Raw genomic sequence first — 14,948 nt, 5'->3', positions numbered from 1 at the left:
GGTCAAGGTTGAGAATCGCTGTACCGATTAAAAAAGGACGGTCTGCCGTTAGGTGTGAAGACATAATAACGGTCATCGCAATTAATTCTATATACGTACAGGAAATTGACAAAAAATTGTACAGTCGCCAGACGGCTGGCGTAAACTTCTCTTATTTTTTTTTACGTTGCCGCTCGTCGACCGCGTTGTGGACGACGATTCGCCGTAGTATATATGGGTTTGCCCGTAAGAAAATTAAAATTTATTTATGCAAATACGAGCTGAGATCTCCATTCGGATTTGTGGACGTGTGTGGGAAAACACGAAAATTGAAGCGAATGTGAATGTCAAGCCGAATATTCGAGACGGCTGTTTTCTTCCGCCCGTTCGCGCACGCGCGGGTACGTTTGCGCTTTTGCGAGAACGTGTGCGTTTATATATTTATATACATATATAAAAAGATGATGCAATTAACCTGTCCGCAGTTGTGGTTTACGTAAGAATTTAGACGGTGACATTTTAATTTTTATCTATGTCCCGTGGCGGAGCGCATATAAATAACCCTTCTTTTATATAATTTGAAACGTTTTTTATTTTGCGAGTGCGAAATCCCCGCGTCCGGCGATGAGTCTCTTGAATCGTTATTCCGAGAGACACGAGAGTTTACAGAATTTACCCGTTCCTAGTGCAAGATAATTTTTTTATGACAAACCATAAATTAACCTTAAATTATCGATCTTGACGAAAATATAACGGGAAAAGTCAATATGCTTTTTCCCCCTTTCGGCGCGATGCAGCGTGGCTGTTAGCTAATTTTTATTGCGTTTCCCGTGTTCGAATGTTGAAACAACCGTCTCGCTGTTGACAATCGCAACGTGAAACACCAGTGTGTCACCGGCAACGGCTCAATGTCGTCATTGCCGCCACGACATTTCATTACGCGCTAGGTACATATCGAGTGTTTCGCACTACCATCCTAATTGTAACCTGCTGACTGAAGAGATTAAACAGCCGCGGCGTTACCGTCGATAGCTTCTGTTTCGTCATCGCGCCGGGTAAGCTATGTATTACGTTGATTAACAGGCATCCGGAATTGTGTAAAGGAATGGCGAGACTTCGAAATTTAATTTCTTCCTAACGGCCGAAGGACGGTTCTAAGACATCAACGATCTCTCCCCTCCGCCCTCCTCCGCAGCTCCATCGCAACACAGAAAAGGTGATCTATTTTCAGAGGGTGACGATGTTCGAATACCAAAACTATTTCAGAGATAACCCATTTGAGAGGTATGAGTTGATTTGAGAGATATGAGAGATAGGTCAGTGTGTTAGGTAATTTCGAAAGTCCGCTCGACAGGACTCGGAAAATGCAGTCTATGGAGCAGACGCGCAAGATGCGGGTATTATTAATCGTAGAGATGTAGATACTCAAGAATGTATACGCTCGGATGAGAGAGAACGTACTTCGTACATCATCGTCGCTCGCCGCGTATGGAAAAGGCGGCGCGCGCATTCAGCCGGTACTTATATGAAAAGAACGAGACGGTGCGGTGAGGCCGCGCTACCGTGTCGCTTGCCGACTCGAGTCACGGTCGAAGTGAAATTGGTGTTGGGAACCAGGCGTTGCGAAATATGAAACACGTATACTTAACTCACCTACTTTAAGGATCGGTCTAGTTCGATACGGGTCAAGGTTGTCGCATCGCGACGGCGACGGCGACGGCGACGGCGACCCGCAGTAACAGCGCGAAATTGATCCAATTGGCGCGACGACGGTGGTGGATGTGGAGCGCGGCGCCGAGGTCGATTACCGTTAAACGTACGCGAGAGTTTAACCACACCTGGCCGCCGCTCCGGTGGAAATAATGGATCAATGCGAGTCGGGTTGTTCGTGAAATTTTCGTGACGCAATCGTCTCAGACTCTCGTTTTGCGATTACACAGTTAACGCTGGACGGACCAGGGATATACTTATACTGTTAGTCTCGGGCTGTATCGGCAAGATTTCAAGGTCCGCGATAGTTTGCGATTTTTATATTTGATATTGCCACACACGACGCTTTAAAGTATCTTTTTTACTATAAGTTTTTTTTTTTAAAGCCTCGTGCACCTTATCTCATGCTACATTATTCAACAGGAACCTTTGGATGATATATCAATCGTAATTTTAGATTGTTAAAATCTGAGAATTGCCGTGTCAACGTAGCGAAGGCCAGCGGCGAAAAGAATCAGTCTCGCGTTTGCTTATTTTTTTATAGGGATCATAGTGCATTCGCTCTTGCAACACTTTCGCGCTTTATTGTAGCGAGTGCTATTCAGCGCCCGCGCGCGCGATAGAATCGTACGCAAATAGCGTAACGTTGAATCAATTTCGCGTGTAAACGCGCGTGAACTAATTTCTGCCGCGGCGCATATCTGTCCTCATTGTCGAGGTCTTTAACGTTGCACAAACGACGGTTGCACCGCACCGCATCGCATCGCGGGCTGAAAACTCTCTGTTCCCGAGAGTGTCCTTGCGTAGATAGGTCCCGCATGAGTGACTTCTGTATCGTTGCGTATCTTGCATAACGGCGGCGAGGCGCGCGATTACGGGCGTGCAGCAGCCTATGCCCCTGCGCCGCTCTTCCTCTCCCCTCTAGAGGTGACGACTCCCCGTTGACATTCATTACGCAATCGAAATTTCTCTGAAGCCACCCGATTGCCGAAAGGTCACTTACCTCTTGCACAAAGTAATTACGCTCGTTCGTTACGCGCGGCGCGACGTATTGGTCGTCCAAGAGTCGATTAGGCGTGTTAAAACAACACGCCGACAGTAACATTCGCGGAAACTAATCGCACGGAGTTGCCGGGATAATTACCGCGACGAGCCGCTGAGAGAGAGAGAGAGAGAGAGAGAGAGAGAGAGAGAGAGAGAGAGAGAGAGAGAGAGAGAGAGAGATGCGTTATTGCGGATATACCGTAAATTAACTTACGGTACTTCTCGTTATCTTTCGCCACGTCGCGTTTTACAATAACGCGACCCGACGTGTGGCTGTTAGACGCGAGAAAAATGGAATAATCTGCAGCCGCGAGTAACTAATGTATGAAAGGCAGAAAACGCGGTATATTCTGTGAGCTGCGGAAAGATGCGTTAAGATAATAGTATGCGTGTTATTTCGTATAATCCGTAGGAAAAAAAAAGAAGAGAGAGAAGACGAACGTTTATCGCTTCGCGATCGCATCGAACGGCTCGCGATTACAAAAATCAATCTCGACGAAATCCTTGATATTAATGAAGCGTTTTGGCAAGTTCGTGGTTAATTAAGATAAGTTTAAAATAGTGGACTCCAAAATATATAATTTCTCGATGGTGAGACAAGTTTTTTCTCACGCTCTTCTTCCTCTTGTCTTTTCTTGCCTTGGGAATTAATTCGAAACACGTTTAGCAAAGGATATGAAGCAAGAGAACGCCACGAGTGAGTCTAATTAGAATATTATTGATTGGTTCGTAGAACACCGGGGAAACTGGTCGATCGGCGACTTGTGTCCCATTGTGTGGTTAAAAGCAATCAGCTCGGGAGAGAAAAGAGAAATAAATCGCTTTATTGTGCCGAGAGTGCGCAAACGGGTAGAACCAGTTGACGTGGGCGAAAAAAAGAAGGTACACTTTCCACAAATACTATATCATTCCTCGGAGCCCGTCGTCACCCATCTCTCGAAAATTATTGCCATGCGCAGTGGGTGATGTTTTAGATCACGTGTTTCACAAAATATAAAACCATAGGAGCACGTATATAAGTAATAAGCCCGATAGTTCGTGACAGTGTTTTCATGTCTGTCAATCCAACTCGGATAGATCTCTCCTGAAGCTCGAACTCCATTTCGCACAAGCACCGCCAGTCAATGTGAGTCAATATACGTCTCATCGCGCTCATTACACGCTGATTACTCCACATGTACATACGTCGGTGATTCATTATCATACGTCACCGGGCGAATTTATTAAATCTCAATCTCGTTATTAAATCACACATTGCTCCTCGTAACGATTACATGTATAATGATATTCGTACTTTCAATATTAATGAGAACATTTCAAAAGCACGTAATCATTTACAATATACTATATATCCGGCTAATTTCATCTCCGCAATATTCCAATAAGATAGTTTCTATTTCACGTAATTTTCTCGCTCATTATTCCTGATAATTTCAGGTCAGGAATAAAACAAATCGCTCTTTGCTTGCGCACCTCTAAAGCTTAAATGAGAGATTTCTTTTTCGATTGCATGTAATTAAAAAATCATTAATCTCTCCGCGTCCGGCGTTAGCCAATTTCAACTAGTCAAGTGTTTCATAGATAATAGTTGTGTGGTAGGTCTGGGATATTCCGTATCTCGACAAATTAATATTCGAGTTAATATTCAAAATCCTCTTGGTCAGATCCCCCCGTCTAATTATGAAAGGATATACGTTAGGGCTTGTTAATAAATTTACGAATTGTTACAGCAAGCAGATATTAAAATTATGATTTACATACAGTTTCTTTCATCGATTACCCAAACGGTCCAAGTTTCGTTCGTTCAAGGTTAACTTGGCTATTTTCGGGTCCCCGCGGTAAATTTAAAGAAAAATAAGCAAAAGTACCAAATGAGCGGAACGTTTTGAAAATGTCACTTGCGTCAGTTATCAATATTATTATCGCTGATCGCTAATTAAATGAATTGTTTACGAGCAACACAATGTAATTAGTTTTTGCTAGTGAATGAAGTAATAATGGGGGTAAAAAGACGTACTGAAAAAAGCAATAGCTTTCAATCTAAAGCAACACGGTTAACGGACGAATAAAAAGTTTGATTTAAATTCAGAATTAGGTAAGGTAACGAAACGCAGATTTTTATCTCTTGCCAAATTCGGCTTTGCGTATATAACTCAGGTTGCGTAAACGATTCAATTGTAAGACTTTGATACGGTAATTATAACTTTACAACGATGTTTGATATTTGTAATCGAACGAATTAATCGACGTATTACCGGGTAACGCAAATCGCGATAGCCTTAGAAGAACGTAGAACACGTAGAACAAATATTTTGAAACATGGTTACTCGTGCAACGTACTGTGCACAATTGCTAAATGTCATAAATGCACGGTATTTCTTATGTAAACGCGCGGTCATTTATTTCATTAAAGAGAAAGCTTTGTCGGCCCGCGAAATGTACATTGACTTTATACGACTTACGTAACGATAAATCATACGTATATCGTTCGATTTACCATTGTCTCTCATCGTTTTCTCTAAAATTCTTGGGATTTTTATACTACCGTGAAATTATACGACAGGGAGAGACGTTTTTTATGTTCTCGCTCCGGGTGTAAAATTAAGTTATAGCTCTGCAATACGCAGAAAACTTTGCTTTGAGGACTAAACAAGAATGAAATATCTTGCGGATGGCACTTTTCCGCGAAAGGCAAGCAACCGGTCTGCCGAATTTGTCGTCAATAAAAAGACAAGAAGGAAATAAAATGATAATCACATATGTTTTCGTCTCAGTTCTCAGACAATTTGGTGCCCGGCCAGACTGCGCGTGATTTCTTCTCTTTTTTTCTCTCTTCATAATTGACGATGTCAACCTGAAATAATGTTTGTCTCTCGTTGACTAATAAAAGATACGGGGAAACTTTTGTCCTGCGATTCATAGTGCAGAGAGGAAGATTAAATAAAAGCTACAGAGAGAGAGAGAGAGAGAGAGAGAGAGAGAGAGAGAGAGAGAGGCGAATGCATTGACGCGGTTTTTTTCGACGTTTCAGCCGACGTGTCTCCGATGTCGCTTTTTTGCGCGTACCTTTTTCGAATTTAGATTCAGGCTCCGTCCGAACGATCGTATCGTCGATATGGCGTCAACCAGCAGTAAAACCGGCAAAATCGGTGTTTAGTCACCGCAATTTCATTATTGGAATACGCCTTTCCTTCTTCCACCACGCATGATGATATCGTCGTATATACATGCAAACCGGTTTTAATGAGATTTGCAAATTTCGGTGGCACGATATTCATTGACTCGCAAATCGTTCAATGGAACTTGAGATTATCTTGGCTAAATAAGAGTCTGAGTTGCTGTTTTCAGCGTAAACAGCAACTTAGCACGTTGTTCAATCACGATCTCGCGATGCACATCGAAATAATATATTGTAAAAATACAGTATACAATATATACATGCATATAATACACAACGCTTTTTGTTCGAAATTTAATTAAAGTTAACTTTGCAAGAATCGTTGAGGAGAATAGAAGAGAATTAGCTTCTTAACCATTAGAATATTGACATTAGAAATATTATGAAAAGTTTATTACTTAATTCGATGCTTCGAGAAATTGAAAACAGTTTTCGATATGTTGCAAATAAGTGTCAAAAGTTTAACTAGAGAGGATCCTGAAGATATCACACGGCGTAGTATTTTTTCTGAATATTATTTGGAGACACGCGCTGACACATCTACATGTTCTGATGGCTATTTATAGAAAATTAAGCAGTTATAACGGGTAACGAGAGATTGCGGAGTTAGAACGAAAATCTAGATTTTAGGAAACGACGTTCCCGATATATCTCGAGCGTGGTTTTCAAAAGTCACGAGTCACATACCGGTTTCGCGTTTGAAAGAGGAGGGGTCACCTATGAAAGATCGCAACGTAAAAAAATACACGATACGCACGACTTCCGATTTTAGATAAGGTATTCGTTAATCACCCGTTCGCTATTTCTTTAATGTCGCCGAAACGAAATAATCATTGTTTAACGCGTCAACGCTTATATGTTTCGTGACTTGGAACTTATTACACGTTAATTACGTTATTATTCTAAAAATGTAAAAAATCACTTTACAATGATTGAAGGTTAACATCACTAACATACTAATCGGTCACTGCGCCACTATAGCGTTATTGCGCTCATTAAAATCTCCACCATTGAGGATTTTAACGCGCGTGGCGGAAATGTTTGAGGATTTTAACGCGCGTGACACCGGAACGTCGGACTGTGTAAAGTAAAAGATGGTTGCGGATATTTTTTTATTTTGGTATCAGAGATCGATGAAGACATTTCATTAATATTTTTGATATAAATATTTTCCAAATAAGCTTATAACATTAAACTAAACTGAAGATTTAATCTTGCACATTTAGTAGATCGAGATATTTAGTGAAAAATAGAAAGTTACGACAAGCACAAATTTTTTAACAAATTAAAAATTCGCTAAACATTGCACCCTAACTTTCTTCGACACTCTTACTATCGTTATCTATGTATCTGACAATAAGTACGATACATAATTACGGACGGTCGAAGCTAAGCTTCCTACTTCGAACTAAACATGTAATTTACAATAAAAAAAATTTGCATCCATATTTTTTGCTAACCAGCCGACAATAATAATGGTTATAGCGTGTGCAAAGAATGTAAGTGCGACGCGTGTACGACGTGCGAGAGAAAACTATAAGGTGACTAAAAATCAAGAAGTCAAAGACACTCCGGAGGTGAAAGGGAACTCTGCCGGAAGTGCACTTGTACGTACTCGTACGCTAGTCTTCGCCTGAAATGCATTTCCCATATGCTCAAGGGAGGCCGGTATATTAGGACCTCGATTTTCTCTCTCTCTCTCTCTCTTTCTCTCTCTCTCTCTTTTTCTTTCTCTCTTTTTCAAGGGAACGGCATGCACTCATGATTCTCATAAGACCAATTTCCGGGCTCCTTGAGTCGTGACTGACCGTCGGCCGGGCCGGACCTGAAAAATGCATCAAGGCGGAGCAGTTCCCATATCGACGACGCCGCCAAGCTTCGGAATGCGCGCAATGAAACGCAGGGAGGGACGGTTTCAGTCTGCGAACGTGTGTCCCTGAAACGTCGTGAGCACCTCGTCCACCGACATGGTCTATGCCTCATGAGGAAACGACGAGGAGGATTTAAATAATCGCCGCTTGTTCTTATAATCGAATAAAAAAAAAAACGAAAGTTTTTTTATCATACTTTTTAAAATGATTTAAACACGTAACGCGGATGTGGAATGCGCATGCCGTTTTCACTGTCATTCACTTACGAGAAAGTGACCGTCGATCATCTTGAATTCATTCAAAATCGGTTTAACATAACTTAAATAAGTTAATAAATGTTTATCTGGATGGGTTCATTGTCTCGAGAAACGGCAATCTCGAGGGAACCGACAAAAGAAGTTCATTAGAACTGTAAAGAAAAAGAGACCATAGAGCAGGTCAGAGAGAATTCAATTTGTTTCTGTCGAGTTTCACGGTTATAGACGCGCGCAGCCACGGACCGCGACATATGTATGTACTTACATATCTACGATTGCACACAATCTTGTCACGATACGCGCCTCGTTTAAGCGTTGGTTTTTTTGTCCGGTTTAAAGCGGAAGTGGACGGGTAATAATCCAGCTCGGAGAAATGTACGCGTAGTTAAACACCGAATAGCAGGCGTCAGATGTAAGAACTTGTCACGATTTTTACACGTTTTTATATGCAATATATACACATTGCACATGTACAGTTTTTGTGAAATTAATCTTGTGAAATAAGAATTTAAACAAAACTTCACCCAAAAAAGTGTATGGCTACAAGCTTCAGTTCCCGAAGTTTGTATAATTTGTAAATAAAGATTTTTTACACGTTAATATTAATTTATAGATATAATAATGAAACGAGAGATACTCTTTGATATTATTTTCCGAGAGTCTTCTAAAGTTTTTTCTAGAATCTTATAAAATCTTTTCTATACTTTCTATCACACAGAGACGCACGGCCGGTTTTGATTCGTCACGATCGCTCATCGGTTGTCTGACGCGGCGAGGCAATGTGACAGCCGCGCGTCATATAGTTGCGTTATTTATTGTTTGATAAACATGCTCACAAAGATATTATTATTATTTTTGTCGATAAGCCGGAAACGATGAGGCGGACAGGTACATATAAATTAATGCTTGCGGTGACGGGAATCAATGCCTCGCGGCTGCGAGCGTCCTCGAGAGCGACTATGTATATTCCAAATGCCGCTTATATGGCACTGTCCTCTCGTTTAGACCATAAGAGAAAGTCCCGCTGAACATGCGTTAATACCGCGAGTGAACTATATTGCGCGATGCATGCTCCAGTCACTTGCAAGATATACAACATTGTGTGCGCGTTAAATATTTAATCGACAAAACCGAGAATGCTTGAAAATACATGTGGACACTCTTGTCGCATTATTATTTTTGTTCAAATATATAAGGATCATTCTCTATATTTTTTCTTTTATATCTTATATAAAAAACGAATAAAAAAAAAAACAGTTTACAATTACGCAATAATTGCTTTTAAAACGTTTTCATCGTTGATATCGCTAGACTGAAAGAAGCAGCTATCGCGATATTGATTTTTGTGAGTTATCGTTCTATCGTCCAGCTCAATATTTATTTAGGTCAACTAGGTCAATATTTACCGATCGGTGAACGGGACAATCGTCGTTTAATAAAAATCTACCAGCTTGCTCAATAAACGTCTCATTCTTGATATCGCTGTTAATCAGCGATATCGAGTTTAATACTCGACCTTCGGTCACTATACTTTTCTACAGAGTCATTCTTCGAGCCGCGTAGACCCGAGTCACTTTAAATGCATTACGGAACAGCCGCTACACGAAAGCAGAATTAATCGTTTTGACATAAAAAAAAGAATATATAGCAGCCTTGAAATGCGATACGTGTGTCCCACGCGTTGAATTCTTATTCGAGGCTCGTCTAGCGCGAGCGCGTGGTGTTAAAGATCTCACTTCTGATGTGACATTGGCGCGTTCTCGAAATATCTTCTTATTTTGCATAATAGAATTCTGCCTCGTTCTTCTTCGCTTTTCTCTTTTTCTTTTTCTGTTACTTTTTTTCCTCGTTGCTGTCGATGCATTGATTCACGCAACAACACCTCGTGTCACGCTCGATCGCGCGTCATTGTTGCCGCTTTCTTGGCAAGATGAAGACAGGGGTATTCAGCAGAATTTTTCGTTGCGCGAAAAGAAAGCAAAGGTAGAAAATCTGTTTGATTTGAATGCGTAGCATTCTTACGACAAAAAAGAAAAGTAATGTATTCGATAATGCATCGCGGAGATCCCTGGATTCGCGTTCACTGCAAAATTGAAAGAGAGAAAGAGAGAGAGAAATTTCATGGCTATCACATCGAAATATTACAGCACATTAATAAGATGAAGGATCATCTATCTCCATTATCCATAGCTATTACCTCTACGTTAAAGTACTTTCCTCTACTTACCTAAAACACTTTCTGCGGAGTTTCATCGTTTGAAAATTAGTGTCAAGAATTTTCGCGCGTTACGAGTGACGTGAAAGATTTTTCGCGACTTTAGTTAGGGAAACCTTAATAGCGGAACCTTGCTCTTTATTTAATTTCAAGTGGGTTTGACTTGAAAAGAATTTTAATTCAAGGCTCAGCTGTCGGAGATTTAATGTTGCAAATTGAAGAAGTTGCGAGAAAGTTAAGCAGAAGCCAATTCCAATTTGATCGAGAAAGCAATAGCTGAGTTATGCACCGGTATAATTTTACGATGTTTATACGAAGTATCAGTGCAATCTAACTTGGAAAATATACGGTATATCGCTGAGATTTATCAAGAGCTCGTAAATATAAATTCTATGATTGCATGGAAAGGATTTATCTCTCGAAACAGGTTTCCTAATATCAAAGTCACGTACGCGGACGATGTATACAGTTTGAGTTACATTTTTTTTTTTTAAATAAACTACATGTAATAGAATTCGTGCACAGCTGAAATTTCAGCGTAACGATGTAATAAGTAGAAGCACAGGGCCCTGGTAGTCGCGCGATTTCTCACGACATTCGATCTGTCCCGACCGGCGCGGCGTTTTCGCATTCCGGAAGTAGGTACTTTTCATTACTTCCTGCTGTTCATAAGCGTATGATGGACCGAAGGAAAGTCATTGAACGCAGGATATAGATGCTGCCGCCGATTAGCGACTCCACCATTCATTGTATCCATCCGTTTTGCGAAATGGGAAATGAATACGTTCGCATAATAAAATTAGCGATTCTCCCTGCGCGAGTCGTAAAAGGCCTTCGACAAGGTAAATATCATAAATTTTCGCCAAACCACGTCGTTCAAAATATATCGAATCACTTTAATATGAACATGTCACTTTAATATGGGCAGTAAAATTGAGACCCGTTTAAGAGGTTCGGCACCTATAAAATATATATAACGAACAACTTCCAGGTAACTCGATTTGATATATTACCTCTGCGCGAATCTCCCCGACAAAAAATTGTATATTATTAAAAGTGACTGAGCTCTTATGATAATGTTAGAGACCATTGACTAACGCCGCAAGGGATAAGAACCTTTTTACTTCAATGAAAATTTCGAAGAAATCATTTCTAAAAATAGTTACTTGAAATTCTAAATATTTTCGAGTAGTTATATCAGCAGTTATATTTTAGTCAATGTACGAATCGATTTTTTGGAATTTGGTCTATTCCGCATATACTATGTGTGCTGCACTATAAATTTAATGTACGTGTAATTTTTGAGAGGTAATTACGTTCGAGCCTTGATGCGTTGCCGGTAATTCGCAATCTATCTGTTGCAATCCGTATAGCTATTGATCTACATAAGAACCGACTGCATACTGATATTGCAACGTACAAGTTACTCGGATGTTGCGTTATATAGGCGACCGTGTGTAAACGTTACGCGACACATTGCAGGCGGAGATAGATAACAATTTGATATGGGTATCTCCATGACCACCGATCTCGCAACCACTTTCTTACCGCTTCCTACCGCTTGATCTAAAAACGCTGTCCAATCCCGTCTTCTCAAGTTAATCCGAAAAGAAAGTGAACGAGCATGGTGCACTCGGCGATATAAAATCGGCTCGAGCTTATTCCTCTCTCTCTCTCTCTCTCTTTCTTTTTCTCTCTCTCTCTCTCTCTCTCTCTTTCTTTTTCTCTCTCTCTCTCTCGATTCCCTCATACATGGAATCGTGTCGTTTGCCCCTTCGACGAGGAAGGCGAGGAATTGCTTTTCGCAATCGAGATGCTCTTCTCTCGTTTTTCTCTCCTTCTTTACATCTTTCTCTTTTCTTCCCTTCTCGATCGTGTATGACACGATGAAACCAGTTGCCCTTTACTTGGCTTCGTCTTCGGCTTTCCGAGCGTAACGTTGGCATTTAAAACTCGCAATTACCGTCCGTGTTAATTAACGCCGCGCAAAGAAAGAGGACCGGTACATTCGTTTTGTTCATCCATAAAACGCAAGACTTATAAAGCAAATTAGGCGTTACCGCGAGATCCATGGCCCAAACTTGTTTCCTTGGGAGGTCAGACGAAAGTGATATTTTTTTGTCCACGTAAACGGGATTTTTATAACATTTTCATAGGATAATTTAATATCCGTTATTTTCTCATAGTTAGGATCATTTGTCGGAATCGTGAAATGCACCTTAGTTAGCTCTTGCTTCATTTTCTTGCACAAGGTTTAACTTCATTAAGTCAAGTACACAATTCATAATTGAATTAAGCAAATTAGACGCTGCGCAGAGCTCTTTTGCCGCACGTAAATTGTTTCTCTATTTATATATAATTTGGGACAATTTAATTTTTATTATCCTCTCATATATAAGTGGTTGTTGTTGGATCAACTTCTCCGTGAAAAAAAAAAAATATCTTTTAGCACGACCAAAGTAGCAGTAAGATAAATGAAATGTCACCCTGATAATGCAAGCCATCGCCCAAAACTCGTTTCTGCAAGGTCAGGTAAAAAAAAAACGAACGTTGTATTATTCATGCGATTTCTACTTTTATAATTTCGCATAAGTCAGTCATTCGGAATAGTCAGTCATTCGTCCAGTTTTTCTTACAGCTATTGTGTGTTGTTAGCATCGTTTTCTCAGTAAAATATGTTAGTTCACGCTTTGCAATTTTGTGCGGATTGCTAAATTGCACAAAATTGATTCAAAAAAACCAAGCAACAGTAAAACTAATTAGATATGTCATACTGGAAATGCGAACAATGGCCTGAATTCGTATTCTATTGTTCGGCTGACTTTTAAGTGAAAGTATTTCTCTTCTATGAATTAATTATATTCGAGACGAAGATAACATGTTTTTTTTGCATTATATCTTTGAAATAAATACTTTTACATAGGAATTATAATGCTAATAATTCTGTAGTGTTAGCTGGATGAATTTTTATCTACGATCACTATTGACATTTTATACATATATAATAATTATTATTATAACTTTAACTTTACAATCAAAATTTAAGTAATTTAATTTTATCATTTCACGCTTTTTCGCTATATGAATGACTTGTAAAATGCCACAAAATATGACGGAGATTGATATATGACGACAGGTTTGAAAATAATTAAAATAAATAAATTATTGAATAAATTTCAGAAGCACAAAATTAAAGATTGAAAAATATGCGCAGCACTCTAGAATTGATGGTGTTATATTTATCCAATGAAGGTATATACGGAAGTATAACGGAGAGAAAAAGAGTAGAGTGTTAATATATTTCTTTAGAAATTCCCGCAAATGGATCGCCATTAAGGATAAGGATAACAATGCGGAGGTGCGCAAAGGTATACTACTACGCTTGAACACGATGTAATCTCGTAATTACTAATGATTGCATGAATAATATTCGATCAGAAACGATCAGAATTCATAAACAAAGCAGCATAATAGATAGATGCCTCTTTGAGGCATTGTGCGTGAATCTCGAGCCTCCCTTATGACCTATGAAACCGTCGTTATTGTTGCACGAAGGTCGAATATATTACTCGGTTGAAGATCATTATCTCTTATTAAAAACAGTGAGACATTTTATTGCCGTGTGAGACTCCATTGCTGTCGTTACTTCCGAAGATTTCCTTATCCGAGCTATTCTTTTCGATTCGCGAGTCTCTTAATTCTTTTGTAAAATTTAATCACGACAAAGATATGGATCGTAGAAAGTAAAAATTTTCAAGAGAAAAAGGAAGCTGTTGCAATTGCTTAAATGTCTTTTTTCTACAAGTGTTGTTAGTGTTGTTGTGCTTGAGATAATGAGCAAAAAATAAATAATTTTAAATAAAAATAAATGAATTGAAATTAAATATAAAAATTGATTTTTAATTAAAATTGATTATGTAACATTTTAACATTAATAAATTTTCTGTCTCATAAATATCAAGAGATGCAGAACGCATTTTATACGATTAAAGATTAATTTACATAAGCAGCTTCTGTGCATGTTATTATCTTTTTAATGACTTCACTTAATATATTTTTAACGATTTTGTTTTCTTCAAAAGTTTAACTATGCATTCTGACTATATTATAAAATAGTCATAATGATATCAACAACTCGAAGAACTGCTCCTATAAATATTAACTGGAATTGATTGAAGTGGACATTAACGTGACTAAAGTTTAACTAAATCTTACTTTTTATGGCTACATATTCAGAAAAATTACCAAATTTTAATTTTAACTGATATCCGATAATGAGCATAAGCAAATCAGATTTACGCATCACGCTGTTTTGCATTTCACGCGGCTGAGTTTTTAAAATAAAATTGTCATAAATAACATCTGAAATTTGATAAATATTGCAATTTTGAACCCCGAACGCTTCAAGAATTTTTTTTCAAAACTCTGGCGCTTTCTTGAAAGAGTTCTGAATCTGCTTGGAGACTATCGATCATTTCTTCCGGTTTCTTTTTCGCGATCAAGGATCATCAGCTTCGACGCGAGACACGTCTATCCGCGGATACTCTATGTTCCGTGTGTACGTGTGTGTTGGAGGCTTTTGACGCGAGTCTATTCAGCGTTAATCCGATGCAACGAAACTTTCTTTCCGGGATCGCCCCCGTCGCCCCCGTCTCGCACTCGCGCGCGTATATTCAACGCCGCACTCTCGTTTC

General features: G+C 39.3%; 1 protein-coding gene across 6 annotated transcripts in view; it reads left to right on the top strand.

Annotated features, from left to right (window-relative positions):
* The window catches only part of Sona (sol narae metalloprotease), a 50,202-nt gene that overhangs the window by 16,835 nt on the left and 18,419 nt on the right, over nt 1-14,948 (top strand). The window lies entirely within an intron of this gene.

The sequence above is a fragment of the Temnothorax americanus genome, unplaced genomic scaffold, assembly GCF_048541705.1.
Source record: "Temnothorax americanus isolate GAGA-0224 unplaced genomic scaffold, ASM4854170v1 Scaffold13, whole genome shotgun sequence".
NCBI classification, from domain to species: domain Eukaryota; kingdom Metazoa; phylum Arthropoda; class Insecta; order Hymenoptera; family Formicidae; genus Temnothorax; species Temnothorax americanus.
Note: the sequence above shows the minus strand (reverse complement) of the source record. Positions and strands in the feature narration are given on the sequence as shown.